Genomic DNA, 21,211 nt, shown 5'->3' on the forward strand with positions numbered 1-21,211 from the left:
ACAAGAGCTGTCCTAGTCTAATACTTGCTAACAGTAACAAAACTTAGTTTTGAGAGCTACACGCCATTTTGAATACCAAATAATTTTTTTTATCCTTCAGTTTCCCTCCTAGAAAAGCAGAGGTGAATAAAGGTTGATTTTAATAACTTTAAAGCTTTTTTAAGATTTATTTCTTTTAGAGAGAGAGAGAGCATGAGCACAAGTGGGGCGAGGGGCAGAGGAAGAGAATCTCAAGCAGACTTCTCCCCCCCTGACCACCACGCCCCACGTGGGGCTCAGTCTCACCACCCATGAGATCATGACCTGAGCTGAAACCAAGAGTCGGGAGCTCAGCTGACTGAGCCACCCAGGCGCCCCTTCAATCTTTTTAATTACTAGGAAATTTGATCATATTTCTCTGTATCTTTTTAAAATTCTTATTTCATAACCTAAGTTATTGTCTCTCTGTCTAGTATGAACTGGGTGATTTTTTTTGTCTATTTTCTATTTTTATTTTTGTTGTTTTACTTTTCAGGTTTCAAATTTTCTTTAGTTTACTGCTTTAAGATTAAGAAAACAATACACACTAAAAATTTTAAAAAGCAGTTCTCATGCAATAGCGAGAAAGATGCCCAGTCAGGTGTTGATCTTGGACTTTTGAGCCAGAAATCCTGGAAACGATTTCCTAGCCATCGTCCAGGTGTACACTTATCCACCAATAAAAAATTTCTTTGAACTCCTTCTTGGTACTTAACATACAGAAGAGAACAAAATCAGCATAGCCCTTGTCCTCAAGAATCTTGTGTCTTTAGGGGAAACAGGTACTAAAACAATAGTACACAACTAAAACCCGCACACACGTTCTCGTCAATCTGGATGTGTGCTAACACAGCACAGCAACTCTGTTCCCCAAAGTAACCCTTAATCTAGTTTCTCACAGCTGCAGAATAGAGTGGTTTTGAGAGGACTTTGGAGTCAGAGCATCTGGGTTCAAATCCAAGCTCTACTACTTAGCAAGTTGTGTGAACTGATGTTAATAATACTTGATAATACTGATCTAATAGGATTAATCGGGTTTGAATGAGTCAACATTGGTAAGTTGCTTAGATTGCTTGGTACACTGCATGGGTTCTATAGATGTTAAAGAAATAGAATCCAGCTTGATCAACTTCACCACCAGTTCCAAGTCCTCCAAATGCTTATTATAGTATAACTCCCAGCCTTGACTTCATTGTCATTGCAAGCTTTTTTTTTTTTAATGATTTTTTATTATATTATGTTAGTCACCATACAGTACATCCCCGGTTTCCGATGTAAAGTTCGATGATTCATTAGTTGCGTATAACACCCAGTGCACCATGCAATACGTGCCCTCCTTACTACCCATCACCGGCCTATCCCATTCCCCCACCCCCCTCCCCTCTGAGGTCCTCAGTTTGTTTCTCATAGTCCATAGTCTCTCATGCTTCATTCCCCCTTCTGATTACCCCCCTTTCTTTATCCCTTTCTTCCCCTACCGATCTTCCTAGTTCTTATGTTCCATAGATGAGAGAAAGCATATGATAGTTGTCTTTCTCTGCTTGGCTTATTTCACTTAGCATTGCAAGCTTTTTATTTCTTTATGGGTTTTTTATTATTCAAGGGGAAGTTGAGAGAGTGTATGCTGGGGTTTAATCACATCCCATTTTTAATCACAAATCTTGCAAAGCTAAATAGAATTATCTAAACAGGCCCAAGCCACTGGTATATTTAAATATTCACTCACAAACATTTCTAATGTCTCAAAAAAACCAAAAAGATGCCCTTTGCCTACTGCTTTGATAACCTTTTGCCTCAAGAAATCCAGAGATCATATTTAAATTACTCCTTTCAAACATGTCTATCTTCCCAGATCCAGGGCTCACAGAATAACTTAACATGGCTTTCAGGCTCGTGGGTGGGCAGGCCGGAGACGTAGTCAGTCTGGCAATGACAGGTTTGAATAAACAGTGTCAGCAGTATAAATAAGCCGCTGCCAGAAAGCAAGACTTCTAAACCAAACACAGAACCACATTGTAATGACTGTAAGCGCAGGGATTTTTACCTAACAGTAAATTACCTGGGTCTTTTCTTTCTCGAAATCTCTTTAAAATCAACTTCTGTAACCCCTTTTCTACCCCAACTTCTTTTTAAACTTCCCTAGTATGTCCTCTAAAAGCCCTCTAGGCTGGTGGCGTTGCAGGTGTTCACTGACAACAGCATGTGTGGTCCCTTACTCTTAAGAAAAGGACCATGGAGTACGTGGTCAGAGAGAAACAGAAATGTCTCAGAAACATCTTAGAAATTATTTTGGTGACCTATTTGCAAATGCACCCTACAAAAATGACAACTGCCCTTTCTACAGAGTCCACATATGCTAATCCATTTCGTCCTCACAACAACCTACTGCAGTATTGTCCCATTCTTCAGAGAACCCTGTTTCACAGAAGTCAAAATGTTCAGCCAAAATTCACACGACGAGTAAGTGGTAGAGCTCACTTTAGGACACCGATTTTCTGACTTTATTAGGTCCAAGCTCTTTGAGACTTCCATCGTCACAGGCGAAGGGAAAAAGTCAACTTGCTTCACTTGTGTTCAATTTTGCTCTTTTGTCTCTAAAGTAAATTACTAAGTAGACCATTTTCTTTCCTAATAAAATAAATGTGAGTTTTCTTTATGTTTCAGTTTGTTTTTCTTCAGATAATAACTGGAGAATAGAAAGGGATGGTTTCAATAAAGCTATTTTTAGTTCTTTTCTTTAATTTACTATTTCTTAGCCATGTCTCTAGACACCAAAGAAAGTACTGATTTGAGAACAGATTATCAAGTGGTAATCCTCCTGCTTAATTTGAGGAGAGTTTAACATATTATGCACAAAATTTTCTTCATGATGACCGTCATCTACTAAGACTTAAAATTTTAGTTTGAGGAAAACAGTAATTAAGAATCTGGTTTCTCTTTACTGCAAACACCACATTTTCTCATTGTTGAAAGTTAGTTATGTATGTTCATTGAGGTGAAAATGCAATACAGAACATTTGAATAACAATGTTATCCAAAAAATGTCTTTTTGTTGTTACTCTATTGAAGAAAATGCCTTTTGATGCTAAGTAAAACCAGAAGAACTGAAATAAGAGAAAACAGTGTCGGCAAAATAATAGAAAACATGAGAGATGATTAAAACGGATTATTACTGTGAAACAGCTGTGGTTTAGGGATTTTAAAACAGGGAAGTCATAGATGTGTAAACCCAGTATATTGAGTCTTTTAAAAGGCAAATTTCGAGTGTTGCTAGTTTCTGACCAGATATTAGGACAAGAGGTGACAGAGGGACCCCCATTAAAATGCTTGGTGAGCACTCCAGAGGCCGCCTTTGAGTTAATCGGTAATTTTTCACAGACGACATCTAATCTATGAGTATAAATTACTTTGCACTCTTATTATTCCTTAATTGAAGTGCACCAATGTGAAATTGCCATAGATGTTGCAGGAATGATTCTAGCCTCAATTAACTTGGGTGGAATTGAAGCCCTTTTTTCCCTGAGCTGGGACTATTGTCTGACATCTTGTATTTATTTAAATTGTTGCTAGAAAATTAGAGGGAGACTGTGTGTGACTAGGTGTTTTATAAGGATGTTCTGGAGCCAAAAGAGCATCTCCACAATCTACTTCTATTTTAATCTGTACCGTCTGATGCAGCTGTTTTGTGTAACAGATGTGCAGCCAGCAGTAGCTTAATCTCCCCAGGTTCCATTTGGGAAGGGTGGATTAATAGCACTCAGTTTTTGTTTCAAAGTGGCATTTAGAGTCTCTGTGATTTTTAATTCAAAAAGGCAACCACCTCTATTATTTTTTAAACTGATTCTCCTACATAGCTGCTGCTGTTTAATATATAAAACATATTAAGCTTTCTGTCTAGATGGTGGGGAAGGGCAACAAGAGTGAACTCAATACTCGGCCTTCCACTCTACCAATTCTAAAAACTGTTGGAAGAGCGTTTTGCCAATAGCTGCTGAATATTAATAGGGAACTGAGTTAAAACTATGGTTTTCTGTTTTTTTCTTAACCAGTATCACTTGGAAAAATATTCCTAGTTTATGTTTTTACTGGGATTAAAAACCAGGAAGACAATAAATCTGGCCTCTAAACACAACAGTAACCAAACAGATATAGATACAATTAACTCTACAAAAACTATAAAGTGATGATGAAATTGCTTCCCAATTCTCCCCATTATTAGTAAATGTTATTGATATTAAGGATTACACCTCCAGGTGTTTTCTAAAATTAGTGTTGTAAGTTCTCTATAAGAACAAATGGATCAATTTATGTTTTGATTAAAAACTCTGTGCAATTACTTTTCACATTCTTAAACCTATAACCAGGTCTGAATGTTGCCTCCAAGAGTCTCCTATTATATGAAAACGTTACCTGATATGGTCACCTAACACAATGCCTGATATGGAACCTAACTGGCACTTCTTGGAGACTAAAAGTTGATTCTCTAGTCTTGACAAAATTGTGCCAATTTTCAATTCAATGGCGTGTATATTTATTGGGTGCCCATTATGCGGCAAGCCCTAAAGCTATACATTAGGTGATTCTTACACATTCAATAGTCATTCGTAGGATTATTTACATAGTCCCAAAACAAGTATTTTAGGAATGAGAATGTTAGTGCTGGCCCTGGATAGCACTGGATACCTGTTGAGGTTAGAAGAAAGCAGAAAGATCTAAAAGAAATGCAGAGATGTCAAGAGTCCCACCACACTCTTGCTTATTTATTTTGCCTAACTTTAATGAAAATGAAGCCATTGATCTTTCGGTGTGTTGGTTGCTCTACATATGATCGTCTCTTCAAATCTATCTGGTTATCATTGCAAAACCAGCTTTCTACATGTAGACAAAATTTTGTGGGGAAAGTGAGCAAGGGTATGCTTTAGAAAAAAACTCACTGGGATGACCCTGGTTTCATTTTTATCAAGACCCTTTTCTGGATCCTACAGGAAATACACTCACGAGTGAATGGGTGGTTAAGTCCCTTGTAATGGGGAAAAAATGGCTCTTGATAATCAGCAGATGTTGACATTGTTGGATGGGAGCACTCTTAGTCTACTGGGGTGGATGGGAGCACTGTTAGTCTATTATAGGAAAGTGACTAGTAAATTGAGCTAATCCAACTTAAATGATAATTGATTCTTAACCTTGTTATGTTATGGGTCAGATAGGCATGTAGAATAGAATAATTCTTAAGAATCAGTAACACAAGAGCCTATTTAATTGGAGTGTTTCCAAATCTGAAAACTGATCCGTCTTAAGCATTCTCTAAATTATTGTGAGTCATCAGTAGGAAAGATTGCATATGTCTCTTTTTTCTTTTTTAAGATTTTATGTATTCATTAGAGAGAGAGAGAGCACTACCAGGACAAAGGGCAGAGGGAAAAGCAGACTCCCCGCTGAGCATAGAGCCTGATGCAGGACTCGGTTCCGGGACTCCAGGGCCATGACCTGAGCCAAAGAAAGATGCTTAACCGACTGAGCCGCCTAGTGCCCCTGCATGTGTCTCTTTAGAATGTCAATAAAATGTATGAGTTGTCATTGTTTCTTCGGCATTAGAGATCAGCATCAAAGGTGATGCTCCAGTCTTGACAGGACTGTGGCCATTTTCAGTTCAAGTGTGTGTACATGTGCTAAGAGCCTATTCTGTGGTTAGACCTAGGAGTACACATCACCAGAAAACTGTAAAAATAATCCTTGACGTCAGTGGGCTCACCACTCATTGAGCTTCTTCTTAACATGGGTTCTCCATCCGTATCTGGCAGAAGGTATATTCCATGTCTGAGAGAAAAACCCAAGCTTCATTTCTGTTAAGAGTCTGTCTCTCAAAACCTTTATGGAGGGCCTTGTGACAGGTCTTTCTTGTCCTGGCTATCTCAGGACTCCACCTCTTATTCAGACTCCTCTTCTAAATGATTTTATCGGTGCAGCTGAGAAGTCTCTCCCATCTTTTAACTTTACTTACAGTTATCTATAGCCCCTCAGCAGTAGACAGCTGTCAGCTAGACCCACTTGCATTCATCATTCACGGATCAAGCAGCCCGGCTCGGAGATGAGATAGAGAGCGCAGGCCAACAGTCCCAGCAGTCCATTACTGCTATCTCAGGAAGTCCCTAACAGCCGGCTCAGCGGGAAACCTCCCTGGCTGTGAAAGACTAGCCCGTTCTGGCTCCACAGTGATGGCTCCTGCCCTGCTTTGCTCCCGCGTCTAACCTCATCTCAATAAGGGCGGAGAGTGTCTGTAAAGCTGCCTGAAATTTGCAGATGTGTGATGTATGTAAATTATGGATTCTTGAAAAAAAAATCATCCACAGGACATGTTTTTAGCCTGTGTCTGTACACAAGAAATAAGCCGACCAGGCATGACTAATTCATTCATAGCGCTGTGTTAACGAGTGGTGTGGATCACTGCACAATCAGCTCCACTTCCAAACTGGTAGGTGCCAGACTTCTAGCTCCACCTTCAGATTTGCAAGCGGAGCTCAGCTAGATCGTTAGCAAGTGAGTGGGTGGCAGAGCCAAGACTCCATTTGGGGTTAGGAGAAATGATATCCAAATTCAACGACACATTCTGCCATTCTATAAAACAGGACCCACTGTGTGCTAGAGACTGGCAGGGGATACAAAGATGAATTCTTTTTCTCTCCCCTCAATCTCCTCCAAATGTTTGTAGTCTAATATGGAAAAGAGTCGTGCACATAATTATCTATAAAGATTATCCACAATAAATATGTGTAGTCACCGATTCAGCAAGCGTTTATTGAGTACTTGCTGTTTGTTAGGAAGTGTACTAGGTAGGGACACTTATTATATAATAAAGGAATTCTAATATAAAGATTGTATCTCAGATCATAGTGTGGGAGGTTAGAACCAAAAGTAGACTCTATAATCCAATGTACAATGTTTATATTAGAGTTCTTTATATTACTTCCGCACTGTCATTTTCCCCACCCTTCCTCCTCTGCTCCCTACTTCCATTTCCAGGTGATTCGTAATGGCCCTACATACAATTGAAAGTTTCAGATAAGAGTTGTAAGGAACCCTAAAGGAAACATAACAATTGTGTTGGGGCCCATATAACTATCTCTTCATGTTATAACCTTAGACTCTGAATAAGATAATGCACACCTGAAGTTCTATTTTCTAGATATTAAAAAACATACCTATTATAATACCGCCCTTCCCCCATCTTTTATATTATGTCACTGCTCCATTATGGATAGCAATAGGTAAGAACTGCATTTCTCCCTTCATTTTCATTAAAATGTGCTTGTTCTATGCCTCTCCAAACTCAGTGTCTAGTACTGTGCCTGTCACACGCTCCAATAAATCTTCCGTTGAACTAAACTATATGTTCTGCATATCATTAGGACACCCCACCCCCTTAGAACCACATGGTCCAAAGTTATGAAGAATAGAGCACTCAGGACAAAGATCCAATGCCCGTCTCTTTAAGTTGCATGAGCAGGGAACATGGCCCTTTCTGGAAATAAGACGAGACAGTTCTGTCCCCAGGAACACTGACAGCCCACTTTCTTTGAGATGAGTGTTCCTATCAAGTGGGGCTAGTTCACATTCCCTTTGAAATTAATGTAGAATTGAATGAGTACTTTATCAACTTACCTACTTTATGAAAAGTGAGTCCTATTCTACTTAAATGAAGACTGAAGAAACCACAAGTCATTAGCCTGGAAATACTTTTGATGAAAGACAAATTTTCTATTGAGTTATGTTTAAAACCAGAGTAGTTTCCTCTCACTTTCCTTTTTTGCTTAGTTATTTTTCTCTTCTCTGATTGTGCCTTTGTATTGTAAGAAGAAGGCTACTGTGTTTCATTGTCACTAAATGGATCATACATTTGTTCCAGTGTGTGACCTATCGAAAGGAGAAGATTATATTATCAAGGAATAGAAGGAGGTTATGTAGGCTGGATGATTTGTTAAGGGGGGAAAATGTTAAGTGTTCAAAAGAAAGATGCTTAGAAGCCCAGAAAAGGTCTGTCTTTTATGTTGCTACAGCAGAAGAATATTTTGCTTAAAAAAAAGATCATACAATAAAGACACACTTCATTATCAAAATATTAAGTGCATACTTTTTTTCAGAGCAAAGCCTTTATTTAGGTGTTACTCTGTCATTAACTCACTAGCTGACCTCCAACTCTTATCTACTAGTCAGGGTTAGTATATAGGTTAAATGAAACGTGGTATGCAAAGTCCTTAACCAAGTGCCTAGTGTAGTGTGAGGCTCTCAATAAATTCTAGTGATATTACATAGGACTAATCACCATTATTATTAATTGTTGTGTTAATAGAATAGGCATGACTAAAATCATTCAATTATTCCATATTCTGGAAAGACTATGTATGTACATACATACATAGCTTTTTATTTGAATTGAATATTTTTATTATTTGGTTTGAAATAAGGGGTTTATTTGTATTCAGGGGAAAAGATTGTAAAGAAAAAAATGATCACTTGAGGAACGAGAATCTGATGCAGGGAAACTTTAAAATGGCAAAGGAAACACAAGTAGAAGGACACTGGCATAACTGAAAGCCCGGAGGAAGACTCTGGAAAGGAAAGGAAGGAAAGTCCGCCTTGGCTGAATCAAAGAGGCTGAAAGAAAGAGAAGGAGAAGGAGGTCTTATTAGTGGAGCAGACTTGGTCCTAGGCCTCCAAGCTGAGTTTGAGAAGTTAACATTTCTTACTTCTGATGGTAAATAATTTAAGAACTATGGCCCAGCTCAGGGAAAGGAGCAGCTGTGACCTAGGATATATAGATAATCAAATATTGATCACCCCTTCCACCCTCAGAGCTGTACTTGTTCCTGTGAGCAAGGTTTCCCTGGACAGAATCTGACATGCTGTTTTTAATAAGGAAAAGAATTCTTCAACTTAGATGATAGCAACTAACTCCAATTTAAAAAACAAAAACAAAAAAAGGAAGCTACGTACAAAATAGAAAGCTGCTAATTTTATAACTCTAAAAAATTTACAGAAATGGTTACTAAGAAATGAAAACTTTTCAAAAGATGTTCATTTAATGTTGGACCAATTTGTAATATACAATATATTACTCGTATTTTTTTCTTTGTAAGAATGGGGCGATGCCCTTCTCTCAACATCTAGCAAGAGTCTAAGCCTACTGACACACAAATACAATGCTGAACGACTGGCAGAAGCTTGTGGCGGACCTCTTGGGCCGGCTGCCACTAACTCATAAGGTACCTTTGCGAAAATTAGAAAAAGGCGCCCCCTGCAGGCTGCCTCCTTTGTGCCATGATGATTTCCTCACCACGAAGCGCTTGTGGGAAACCTTATGGCACCTGGTAAAAGCTGATCCTATGCAGTCTACCAGCCGGCGTTTCCTCTTAGATAAGCTAAAAAAAAGAAGAAAGAAAAAAAAGAAAGAAAGAAAGAAAGAAAGAAAGAAAGAAAGAAAGAAAGAAAGAAAGAAAGAAAGAAAGAAAGAAAGAAAGAAAGAAAGAAAGAAAGAAAGAAAGAAGTTCTTAGCATGCTGCATAATGATATTTCTTCTGGCATGGATAACGGATGAAAAACCTAAAGAGCAAATTATTTTCTGTAGAATTTATTAACATTGCTTTGTTATAATTAACTTTATTCAAAGAAATTGCAAATTAAACTACTATAACTTGGCTCTGATCAATAAATATCCATCTCCATTATGCAATTTATCCATTTATATAAGCGTTGGAGAGTAGTTCCATACAATGTAGACAAAAAGGAATTGGATTATTTTGCCTGAAGAGTAAAGATTTTCCTTGAATATCCTGCCAGAAGAACCTGCCAGATGTTTTCCATCTTCTCTGAGCACAGAACAAAAGGAAACTGGCTTAAGCCACACAGATATTTCGGCGCTGAAAAGAATTTCCTAGCAAAGAGAATAATAAAATTAGTTTATAAGAGAATTCCCCCCCCCCCAAAGTAGTTAGAACCTTAAAAGTAAGATTAAAGATTTTATTGTCTCACATTTTAAAGTCCAGTTTTTCCTTTCCTTTGGAAATATAAGGATTATTTGTAAATAAAAATTAGCAGTTTTAACTGCAAGAAAAATTAACAAAGGTATATAGAATAGGCCTCATATGATCATTTTTTTGTGGTAGGAGATCTAATTTTTGCATGGGAAAATACCCTTTCTTGTCTAGATTGCTCAGGGCGGATGAAAGGTAGTCTGAAGAAAATTGGTCAGGAAAGTAGAGAATTTCATATACCAAACTTTTGTCATCATATTCCTGAAACACAAAATTATATGAAATAATTGATTAATAAAGCAAGAAAAAGAGGGAATATATACAATGTAATGAATCGTTTGAGTAAAGAAACCCAGAACCAATTTCTTACTTTACAAGTACTGGGCTTAGAGACAGGAAAACTGGGGTCCTAGCCAGCTGTGTGACACCAGGCAGTTTGTATTCTCTCTGATGTTCAGTGTTCTCATCTGTAAAATATGTGATTGCACTAGTTACTAACGCTCCTTTCAACCCCAATATTTTTGGTCAGAATTCCCTGCATTTTTTACCTTTATGACATCAAAGTTTTCAAATTTTAGTGTGCATCAAAATCTCCTTGGAACTTGCTAAAAGTACATACTCCAACCCCAGAGACTGGTTAAACAGGTAGAGTCCAGGAAATCCTTCTCACACACTCTCTCCATGGTGAGACTGCAGGAAGACCAAGGAATACGTTCTAGAAACATTCAAATGAAATCTTTCTGAGAGGACACGCCTTATTAGACCTTATATGCTGAGTAACTAGCAGAATGCCTGGAAAGAGTAGGTACCCAGCGAATGTGGGTTTAATGAACCACTTTTCATTAAAAGATTTATATTTGTGATATGAACTGATCTTCATGATTATTTGATTCCCTAAGAGAAGGAAGGGGTACTTCAAACGGAGGGAAAGTATTCTATATAAAAGTTCCTAGGGATCAGCAAATTAAAAAAAAAAAATCATACCTTCTCTTCAATATAGCGCCCCTCCAATCCTCAATGTAAAGGAAAAAATTGAATCCTGCACTTGTCTGCCTTTTACTAAGTGCCGTCATGACAGGATGCTCTTTTTATCCTGAAAAAGGACTAAGTCTTTCCATTAAAGTGCTAGAAAATCAAGCTGTCACTTCAACCCACGGCAGCTGTCTCTTGCACCACCTTTGCCAAATGTCACCCTTCCTCTGTGGGGTTTGATTCTGCTACTGGATCTGGGGGAGTATGCCTCAGTGCACAGCTTGTAACATCAGTCTCCATGCCTTCGAGTCTCAGATTCTTTCTCATTTCACCTCATGTATATTAATACAGAGATTAGTTTCACTTTTTTCTTGAATAGCTAATCACTTGGCAGCCACTATCCTACTGTGGCATTGCAGGTCAGATCCGCCGAAAAGGACAGTGACTTCAAACTGGAAAATATAATGCTTAGTGAAAACTGCACCCAGAACAGGACCTCAGACTTGTCACCCAGACATGAAAGATTTATTTTCAATTACAAATCCAAGCTTAATGTGAGGGCACCCTGGGGGAGATTCAGATCACTGCTTCTTCTAAATTGACCTTCTACTTGTTTCAATATTTCCTTCGCTATTGAACAGCATTCCATGACCCTCTGAGCGGAAGATCCATATTAGCTACTGTAGGAATTGCTGGCCTAGGAAAACTTCTGAAGAATATCTCCAACCGAAGGCCAAGTTACATGAGTAATTTTCTCCTTGGCGGCTTTCACACATTAACACAGCAATAGATTCGGGGATCCAGACAATACTTCCGATGGATTGCAGGGGCCAATATCCTCATGTTACTTATGTTTAAGTGGAGCCCAGAAAGTTATTCCAATTTTCGGTATTAGGTGGATTTACTGTTGACATCTAAGTAAGGCCTATCCTCTATCCCTTTGGCATTAGTAAATGAGATTACCCCAGGCTAGCTGCTGGTGCTACCGCATCAGTCTCTGGAATTGGTTTGCCTCAGGGTATTTGGGTCCGTTCCGAGCCTTTCTGTACTCTTAGCAGCTGCTCTAGAAGGCTTGCCATATGGCTCTCGTCGAGGTAGGGTTCACGAACTTTTACGAATCACTGATTGCAACTTCCTAGGAAAAGTTGGTTTAAAAAACAACTTTGTAATTTAAAATTTGAGAGAGTGAGAATTTTGGGTTATCATTCAAGTTTTATCAGAGATCTGACTACTGGGAAGTAGTTTAGTGTAATTTTCTTTATACCGTAGCTTTCACTACTTTATATTACAGATTTTCACTATAGGTAACTCGTATTACTATGCTCTTCCCTTAATCTATATACTTGGAGGCATTAAAGTATTTTTAGCTAAGGGTGAGTCGTAGATTGGTTACCACCATCATTTTTGTTTGGTACGTGGGTGTGTGTCTGGGTGTGTGTAGTGCTGTGTTGGTACTTCAAATGCGGTGTTGGTGACATTATTTAATGTGGCTCCTGATTAGTGGTTTCAACCTCATTATATGACACTTTTTCATAAATGACATATCCCTATACTCCAAAATTCAAGAATAAGTTTCCATTTCTGTTTTTTGTAATTACTAAAATTTTTTGTAATTTTAGTAATTAATTTTCATAATCTTAATTTACTTTTACTAAATTACTTTGAAAATTTAATTAATTTTACAATTACTAAGAAAAAAATTAATTGCTTTATATATGAAAAGACTATTCAAAAATTTTAACCAAAAGGAAGTCCAAGACCCCCAAGGGCAGTTAGAGGTTTCTTGCAAAAAGCTGTTTTTATTGTGCCAAGCAGAGGTAAGGATGTGCTCAAAGATGATAGAGACATGTCACGATGAGCTTGGAGGGAATCTCACTGGCCAAATAAGGGACAATATAAGCATCAAAATAAATGAAAGGAAAAGACTATAACCCCTAGAATAAAATAAAAACCCCTGAGTCCATAATTATATGAATAAATGAATGAATACAAATTGGGGAGAAGGGAAACCTTTTTCTTATTGCCAATTCCAACTAATAATATAATAAATGATGGAAATAATGTTTGTTTGAGATAAGAATCATAAATAGATGCCAGAATTAGCGAATGACAGTGAGAAAGGAAGAAGGATATTTACATAGTATCAAAAAAATCTGCCTAACTTATATTTATTAACTGCAAAGGGAAAAACAGTAATTTAATAGTGGAGAAATGTGAAAAATTACCCCCTCACCAAGTGGTCATGAGACAAATCAACATTGTGTGCCTATTGTTTTGATGAACTGGGATAAACACAATATTACTTCTATGGCCCTTCTGTCAAAAATTCATAATCTGAGGAAATGCAATCATGAAGAAACATCAGGCAAATCTTAATTGAGGGACATTTTACATAATAAGGTCAAGACAAACAAAGAAAGACCGACAAACTGTTCAAAATTAAGGAGTTTAAGTAGAAAACTATATGCAACATGTGATTCCAGATCTGTTGGGGGGTGGGGAATGAGAGCTAGTGGAAGGAAGGAAGGAAGGAAGGAAGGAAGGAAGGAAGGAAGGAAGGAAGGAAGGAAGGAAGGAAGGAGGAAGGAAGGGTGCGAAGGAAGGAGGGAAGGAGGGAAGGGAGGGAGGAAGGGAGGGAGAGGGAAGGAAGGAAGAGGTTAGTACGTGGGAAATCTGAGTGACAAGTACATGGTAAATTTTTGTACTATTTTTAAAATGTTTTGGTAATTTTGAAAGTTTCAAAAGTAGAAAGTTTTAAAATCACTAAATCAGGCATGTTAGCTTTTAATAGAGAAGAATATAATGAAAGCAGCATTTAATGACTATCAAATTTTACTGGTCATACCTTAGGACAATATTTATCTTCTCAAAAAATCCTACTATGGTTGAAATAAAATACATAAAACAATCTTGTTTTGTCAATATTCATATGAAATTAGCTAAGTTGTCTCAAGTGAATTAGTTAAATTTATTCATTACCCAGACTTTATCTCCCACCCCTCCTTTTTTTTTTTTTTTTTAAACTGTGTCTTTCTCAGGGGCAGCTGGTATGGGATTGAAGAACACAACATCCCAACATCCCTCCTACCCACCCAGGTTTCAGCTTTGTGCAGTTGACTACTGCTGCCTGTAATAGTCAAAATTACTCATATGTCACTCATCTTTCTCTCTGCTATTGTCTTCTACAACTAAAAAAAAATGTACTACTAATATGTTTTAGCAATTTTGCTACCTATTCTAAAATAATGAGTGATCAGCAAATCAAGACACAATGTCTTCTATTTAATCATCATCACAGTATTTTGGCTTACAAAACTATTCTCATTACAATACAACCCAATTAAATGTTTGAGTTGAATTCTAAGGAACTATGTACAATGAATACGAACATGCTTTCCATGCTTAATAGGATTCACTAAATGTGTTTATGTCATAACAAATATCCTCACTACCCAGTTAAAATTTAGAGGGCAATATATATATATTTTCAATTGTCTTGCAAATTACAGCCTGTACAACAATTTCAAAACCTCTGTAACAGAGAACAGACTGGTGGTTGCCAGAGGGAAGGGGGTTGGGGGGCTGGGCAAAATAGGTGAAGGGGACCAAGTACAAACTTGCAGTTATGAGATAAATAAGTCATATCTGGGTGTAATGTATAGCATGGGGAATAGTGACAATAATATTGTATTAACTTTACATAGTAATGAGTGATAACTAGATTTACTGGAGTGATCATTTTGTAATGTATACAAAACCCGAATCTCTATGATGTACACCTGAAACTAATATAATATTGTATGTCAATTATACTTCAGTAAAATAAAAATAAAATTGGGACACCTGGGTGGCTCAGTCAGTTAAGTGACTGACTCTCGATTTTGGCTCAGGGCTTAGGGTTGTGAGATCTAGCCCCACCTTGGGCTCCACACTGGGCATGGAGCCTGCTTAAGATTCTCTCTCTCCCTCTCCCTTTGCCCCTCTCCCCCCACTCTCTCTCTCTCTCTCTCTAAAAAACAAAAAAGAAAGAAAGAAAGAAGAGAAAAGAAAATAAGGGGCTCCTGGGTGGCACAATCAGTTAGACATCCAACTCTTGGTTTCAGCTCAGGTCGTGGTCTCAGGTCATGAGATGAGTCATGTGGGACTCTGTGCCCTGTGCTCAGTGTGCTCAGCATGGAGTCCGCTTAAGACTCTCTCCCTCCGAATGAACCACGAGAGACTATGGACTCTGGGAAACAAACAGAGGGCTTCAGAGGGGAGGGGGGTGGGAGACTGGGATAGGCCGGTGATGGGTATTAAGGAAGGCACGTATTGCATGGTGGACTGGGTGTTATACGCAACTAATGAATCATGGACCATTACATCAAAAACTAAGGATGTGGGGCGCCTGGGTGGCACAGCAGTTAAGCGTCTGCCTTCGGCTCAGGGCGTGATCCCGGCGTTACGGGATCGAGCCCCACATCAGGCTCCTCCGGTATGAGCCTGCTTCTTCCTCTCCCGCTCCCCCTGCTTGTGTTCCCTCTCTCGCTGGCTGTCTCTATCTCTCTGTCAAATAAATAAATAAAATCTTAAAAAAAAGAAAAAAAACAAGGATATACTGTATGGTGACTAACATAGCATAAAAAAAAAAAGACTCTTCTATCTCTGCCCCTCTCCCCTGCTCGCTCGCTCTCTCTCAAATAAATAAATAGATGTTAAAAAAATTAAAAGATTAAATTTAAATTTTAAAAAACTGTTAATGAAATAAAAATAAATAAAAATAAAATAAAAAGCTCTGTGGTAAATTTAACCTTATTGTCTATATACATACATTTAACTTTATTGTAATCGAAATTTTTTCTTTTTAATTCTTTTGAAATTCATATTTTTTCAATAAAGATGGAAGAATTTTTTTCATGAAATAGGTGATGATTAAGGAAAATGTAAGATTTAGTTGATTAAAACCAAAGCAATTTTACCTAACATATATTAAGCCCTCCTACGTGCCGAGACATTAACTTTTTTTATTAGTAGTATTATTTGTCAGAGAGAGCGAGAGTACAAGCAGGGGGAGCAGCAGGCAGAGGGAGAAGCAGGCTCCCCGCTGAGCCAGGAGCCTGATGCGAGACTTGATCCCAGGACCCTGGGATCATGACCTGAGCCAAAGGCAGATGCTTAACTGACTGAGCCACCCAGGCATCCCCAAGACATTATCTTTTAATAATGATAAGTCTGTAGGGTAGGTAGTACTATTAACATTGTCTGTTAGGAACCCGAGGTGCGGAGCGGCTAACTTGCTCACACAGCAACTTGCTTGTACACGCACGTTGTCCTACTAAGTTTGGTGCTCTTTTCATAACACTAACTACTGAGAGAATCTCAAATGCCTCTCAAACTTTATGTCCTTAGGCCAATAATCTGGGCCGTTTGCTGGTCGGTGTGTCTTCTTCTTCCTTTGGGAGGGCCCTACGCAGCATAGCCCTATTTTTTTCCCTTTAAGACTACTACTACCCACTCTATGTTTAAAAGCGTTTTCCAAACAGATTGGCTGCTGAGAGGCTCTTAAATTCCCACTTCACTGCTGTCATCAAAGAAAGACACATAGATCTCCTTCACTTGGAAAATTAAATTGTTGATCTCCGTGCTGTAACAGAATTATAACGTGTTAATGCCTGCCTTCATTCAGAAAACACGTACAGAATGGCCATTTGGGGGCAGGTACAGCGGAGCACCCAGTCCAGAGAAAATTAAAAAAAATGAACACATTATAAATATAAATGATAAATTACAAAATACACACGCAGTGAAACAGGAGCACATAAGAGAGAACAAAATATGCATTAGACAGATATTTGCAATATTTTTACAGTCCTTACTGCTCCTGAAGCTGTATAATTCTGAACTATATAGTTGCTGAAGATTTTTCTTATATGGTAGCCATCGTGTCTCCCTGAATGTCATGCTTTGAAGCAAATTATGCTTTTAAATCATTAGACACATTCCTACATAATCAAAACAATTACAAATTAATGACGTGATGTCTTTCCTCTAAGTAGCTCTTTTAGATGGGAGAGTTCTCCTTTTTCACTTTGTGAGAGCAGTTATTCAGAAAGCACAGGAATTCTATCAGTTTTGGTACCAGGTCTGTTGTCCAGATTCAAATAGACAGGAAATACCCAATAGCCGAGTTCAGGGAATGTTGCATAAGCATTTCGCAACACGTAGACCAAGAAGTGTGAACATTAACAGCCTCAGGTTGGGGTGAAGAATAGAGGTAATGGTGTGGGATCTGGGGCTAGGTGCTATTTTTTTCCTAGTATCTTGCGCCATTCTTGAAATTGGAATTGTGTACACAATTCGGAACTAAGCAAACCAGGGCCTTTTTTTTCTCCATTATTATCTATGGGGAAAGGAGTCACAAATGTCAGCATTGGCTATAATATAGAAGGATCAATCTCACCTGTTTACCTTGGAGATGGCAAAAATATGGGAAATTTGGGGATTGAAAAATAGAGAGATATCTCCAAGTGTCTTCTTTCCAGGCATGTGTTAGCAGTCACCTTCACCTTCCCCATGTCCAGCTGTCAGCAATCAGGAGACTTGGCCAGTAGTTCAGTTTGCTTTTCCCAAAGATGAGCCATTAAAAAGCAAATTATCTCACAATAAATAAATAAAGAGATAGATAGATGATCAATAGATAAATGTATGAAAATATAAAATTTTGGAAATACTGCCAAGTTATATGATATTAAGGTATCAACCATTTCAGAGCAAGTTTTTTTTCCCCAGAGGATACATACAAAAAGTAAATTATTTTGATTTTATCCTTTGTTGTTTCTAAGAAGAATTTAGACAATAGCTCTCAAGAGAACACATTAGCAAGGAAGTCAGCTGGAGGTGATGGGTAATTAAATGATACTATGTGTGTTCTTTTTCCCTACACAGACTCCAAAGTGTCCAATTTGAGGAATTTTAAACCATTGTATTTTAAACAATCTTGACTCAAAGGGAAACGAAGGGAAACTGTCCAATATGTGTTAACATAGGGGTTATTTTGATGTAGCAGTGTCCACCATTAGAACAGAATACCTTGCAAAAGTGATTCTGGTGACAGAATGGAAGGCGGACTTGTTTGCTGGAAGTTTAGAGGTTGAGGGACTAATTAGAAGGATTTCATGAGTCTAGGAAGAAAAGGGGAGGACGTAGAATACGTCAGGAATGTGAGTGGAAGGCAGGACACAGAGACAGAGTGCAGAGGAAGAGCTGGATTTGGCAGCTAAGAAGATAGGGAGAGTTAGCGCAGGGCATTTCAGTTGGATTTTTAGTTGGGAGGATTTGAGATATTAATCCCATGTTGGGTTTTTTGTTTGTTTATTTTATGTTTAAGATGCAAAATCCTTAATGAGTTCTTTTTCTGGCCTATAGTGCCAGGTCCCTAGAAGGATATCTCACTAACATTCAAAGTCTTGGGTCTGCGAGGCTGGCTCTTTGATGCTCGGTACGGGCTCTATTTTGAAGTTCTTATCAATTTGACTTAAAGACCAACCACAGCCATCTGCATCCAGGCGACAGCATTGATAAACACAGAAGATTTCTTTCCTACTTCTTTATAACATGAACACACACAGAGGACTCTAAAGAAAAAAAAAATTATATATATATATATATATATATATATGTATGTATATATATATACACACTTTCAGATATTAAACACTATAAGCATAGACATTCAAATTTTTCCTCCTCCCCCACCAAAAAAGAAAGCACACCTACAGTGTAGAATCACTGACATCTTCAATTTCTGATATTCTAAATGTAATCTCAAATGTAAACAGTCTGCATTTTTCCTAGTCTCAGTTTCCTCCTTGAATATGTTTAAATCTTTTTTTCTACTGAGAAGCACCCTGCTTTCCTTTTGTTTTACATTCTAAGTATGTTGCCTATGTGGTTATACTGTAAGCGACCTGAATATAGATTGGGTCAACCAATCAGCTGCAGGGCTGCTGCCGGACAACTTAACTTAGCTTCTCTCATATTCCTTCAGGTCTGCCCATCTGAATTTGGTGGACATCAGTAGCCCAAACCAATACCTGGTTACAGTGGTTATCTGTTTTTATTTATTTTCCCCTTGCCAATTTATTTTATGCCTGATCTGATTTTTCCATTCCAAGGGCCTGTGGACCCACGTTCAGTTGCTTGGTTTCTCACTAACACCTGAAAGTAATCCTACTTGCCAGACCAGGTGAACATCACATTAATGCCAAACCAGCTCGGTAAATTTAATCAGATCTTGAGAACTGTTAGTCCATGTGGGAAAAACAATGATTGGAGATTTTCTTTAATAGGGCGAATTTTTAGGTGGGAAGAATGGTATTAAATAAATTCTATTTAAATACACAGTTGAATGAGAATTACGGTGTATACAGGAGCCACTGAAATAATTCTTGGCATACTTGTAATTATGAATTTTGAAAGTTTACCTTGAGTTTCAAAGTAATAGTTTTTTCAAGGTTTTATGCTCATGAGTCAAATAAATTAAAGAACTGAATATTATTTTCTGGAAAATTCTTTTGCTGTCTCCCCCAAAAAGAGAAGATCATGTAATTATTGTTCTATCTTACAAAAATAATGTGTCATTGCATCAGGACATCAATTAGTCATACATTCTAGGAGTTTACAATTGAAGGCCAGGAGAGTCAGATAAAGTGAGGCAGAGGAAAAGGGGAAGAGAGGCCAGGAGAGGCAGATAGGGAATGACTTAAGTGACATTAAGGGAAAAGTCGTCTCCAAAGTAATCATGAAGGTAAGTAACACTTTAGGATCTTTGTAAAACTGGGTTCTGCCATGGCTGGACTGCAGTCGAACAGTCCAATGTAAAGTTCCAGTTACACTGATCTGAAATAATTCTGCTGTTAAGGACACAGCAGCTAAGTCAAGTTTAAAAAGAACTTCAAATGACACTTCACTGGATAGCAAGGTATAAAGAATGCGCCAATGCGCACCACTTGGGTAATTAGCAAATTGTGTCTTCCGAGGCAGCGATTTACTCAACGTTCCTCATTTTTCGCCCTTGGCTGAACCACAAAGTTTTGTTTGAAAGTAGCATCAGAAATCAAAAAAGGGGTGCCTGGGTGGCTCATTCGTTAAGCGTCTGCCTTCAGCTCAGGGCGCGATCCCAGCATTCTGGGATCGAGCCCCACATCAGGCTCTCCCGCTGGGAGCCTGCTTCTTCCTCTCCCACTCCCCCTGCTTGTGTTCCCTCTCTTGCTGGCTGTCTCTCTCAAATAAATAAATACAATCTTTAAAAAAAAAAAAAGAAATAAAAAAATTCATACAAGCACGTGGTATTACTTTATCGGGTGTAAAAATATAGATTTGATTGGTTGACTGACCTTAATAAAGGCAGCAGTTACCTATTATTTTTTCCTAATCTAAAACTCATAGTGACGCTCTGAACTCATCCCAATGATCATTTGCTTTTATTTGGAAGACAGATAGATAGATAATAGCTAGAGAGAGAGATAGATGATATAGATAGATAAACTACAGCATACACATGAAATAAAAATCAATATTGAAGGAAATTCAGGAATGAAGGTAAAAATGAAGTTTGATAGAGTAGCTTGGACACTCCAGGCCTACCTAGGACACAATATTTTACCCGATGATTTACTCCGTTTTCCGTGCTATGACTTCACAGTGCAACTTTGGAATTAAATTGATTTTGTTTGAATTTTTTTTTCTTGAAGATGCTACAAGATTTCTTTAAATTATATAAAAAGTAGAAGTTGCTCTTCAGGCAATTGACATGCTTTTACAAGTTTGTTATATAAACACAAAATTATTTGGCCAACCTACCAGAGTGGTTAAAATGGCGCTACTAAAACCGGAATTATAGAGGGGATATTCTTTAGTTAATGTAGAGATAATCATCTTATTACCGTGGTTCTCCACATGCTACATATTGAATTATGATTACTTTATTGGTAAGTCAATTTTGTATGAATATAGAGATCATTTGAATATTACTGGAATTATTCAATATTATTTCAAAAGGAATTAAATACAAATCCTGGGGTTTGCACTGAGTGACATAAACTATATTCAGAAATCAAATTTCTGGGGCACCTGGGTGGCACAGCGGTTAGGCATCTGCCTTTGGCTCAGGGAGTGATCCCGGCATTGTGGGATCGAGCCCCACATCAGACTCC

At 38.0% G+C, this 21,211-nt stretch overlaps 1 protein-coding gene across 1 annotated transcript in view; it reads left to right on the forward strand.

Moving 5' to 3' along the window:
- The window catches only part of NLGN1 (neuroligin 1), a 126,471-nt gene that overhangs the window by 95,008 nt on the left and 10,252 nt on the right, over positions 1 to 21,211 (forward strand). The gene's annotated exons all lie outside the window — the stretch shown is intronic.

Source organism: Ursus americanus, chromosome 4 (genome assembly GCF_024610735.1).
Source record: "Ursus americanus isolate L20-20 chromosome 4, mUrsAme1.1.p, whole genome shotgun sequence".
NCBI lineage: Eukaryota > Metazoa > Chordata > Mammalia > Carnivora > Ursidae > Ursus > Ursus americanus.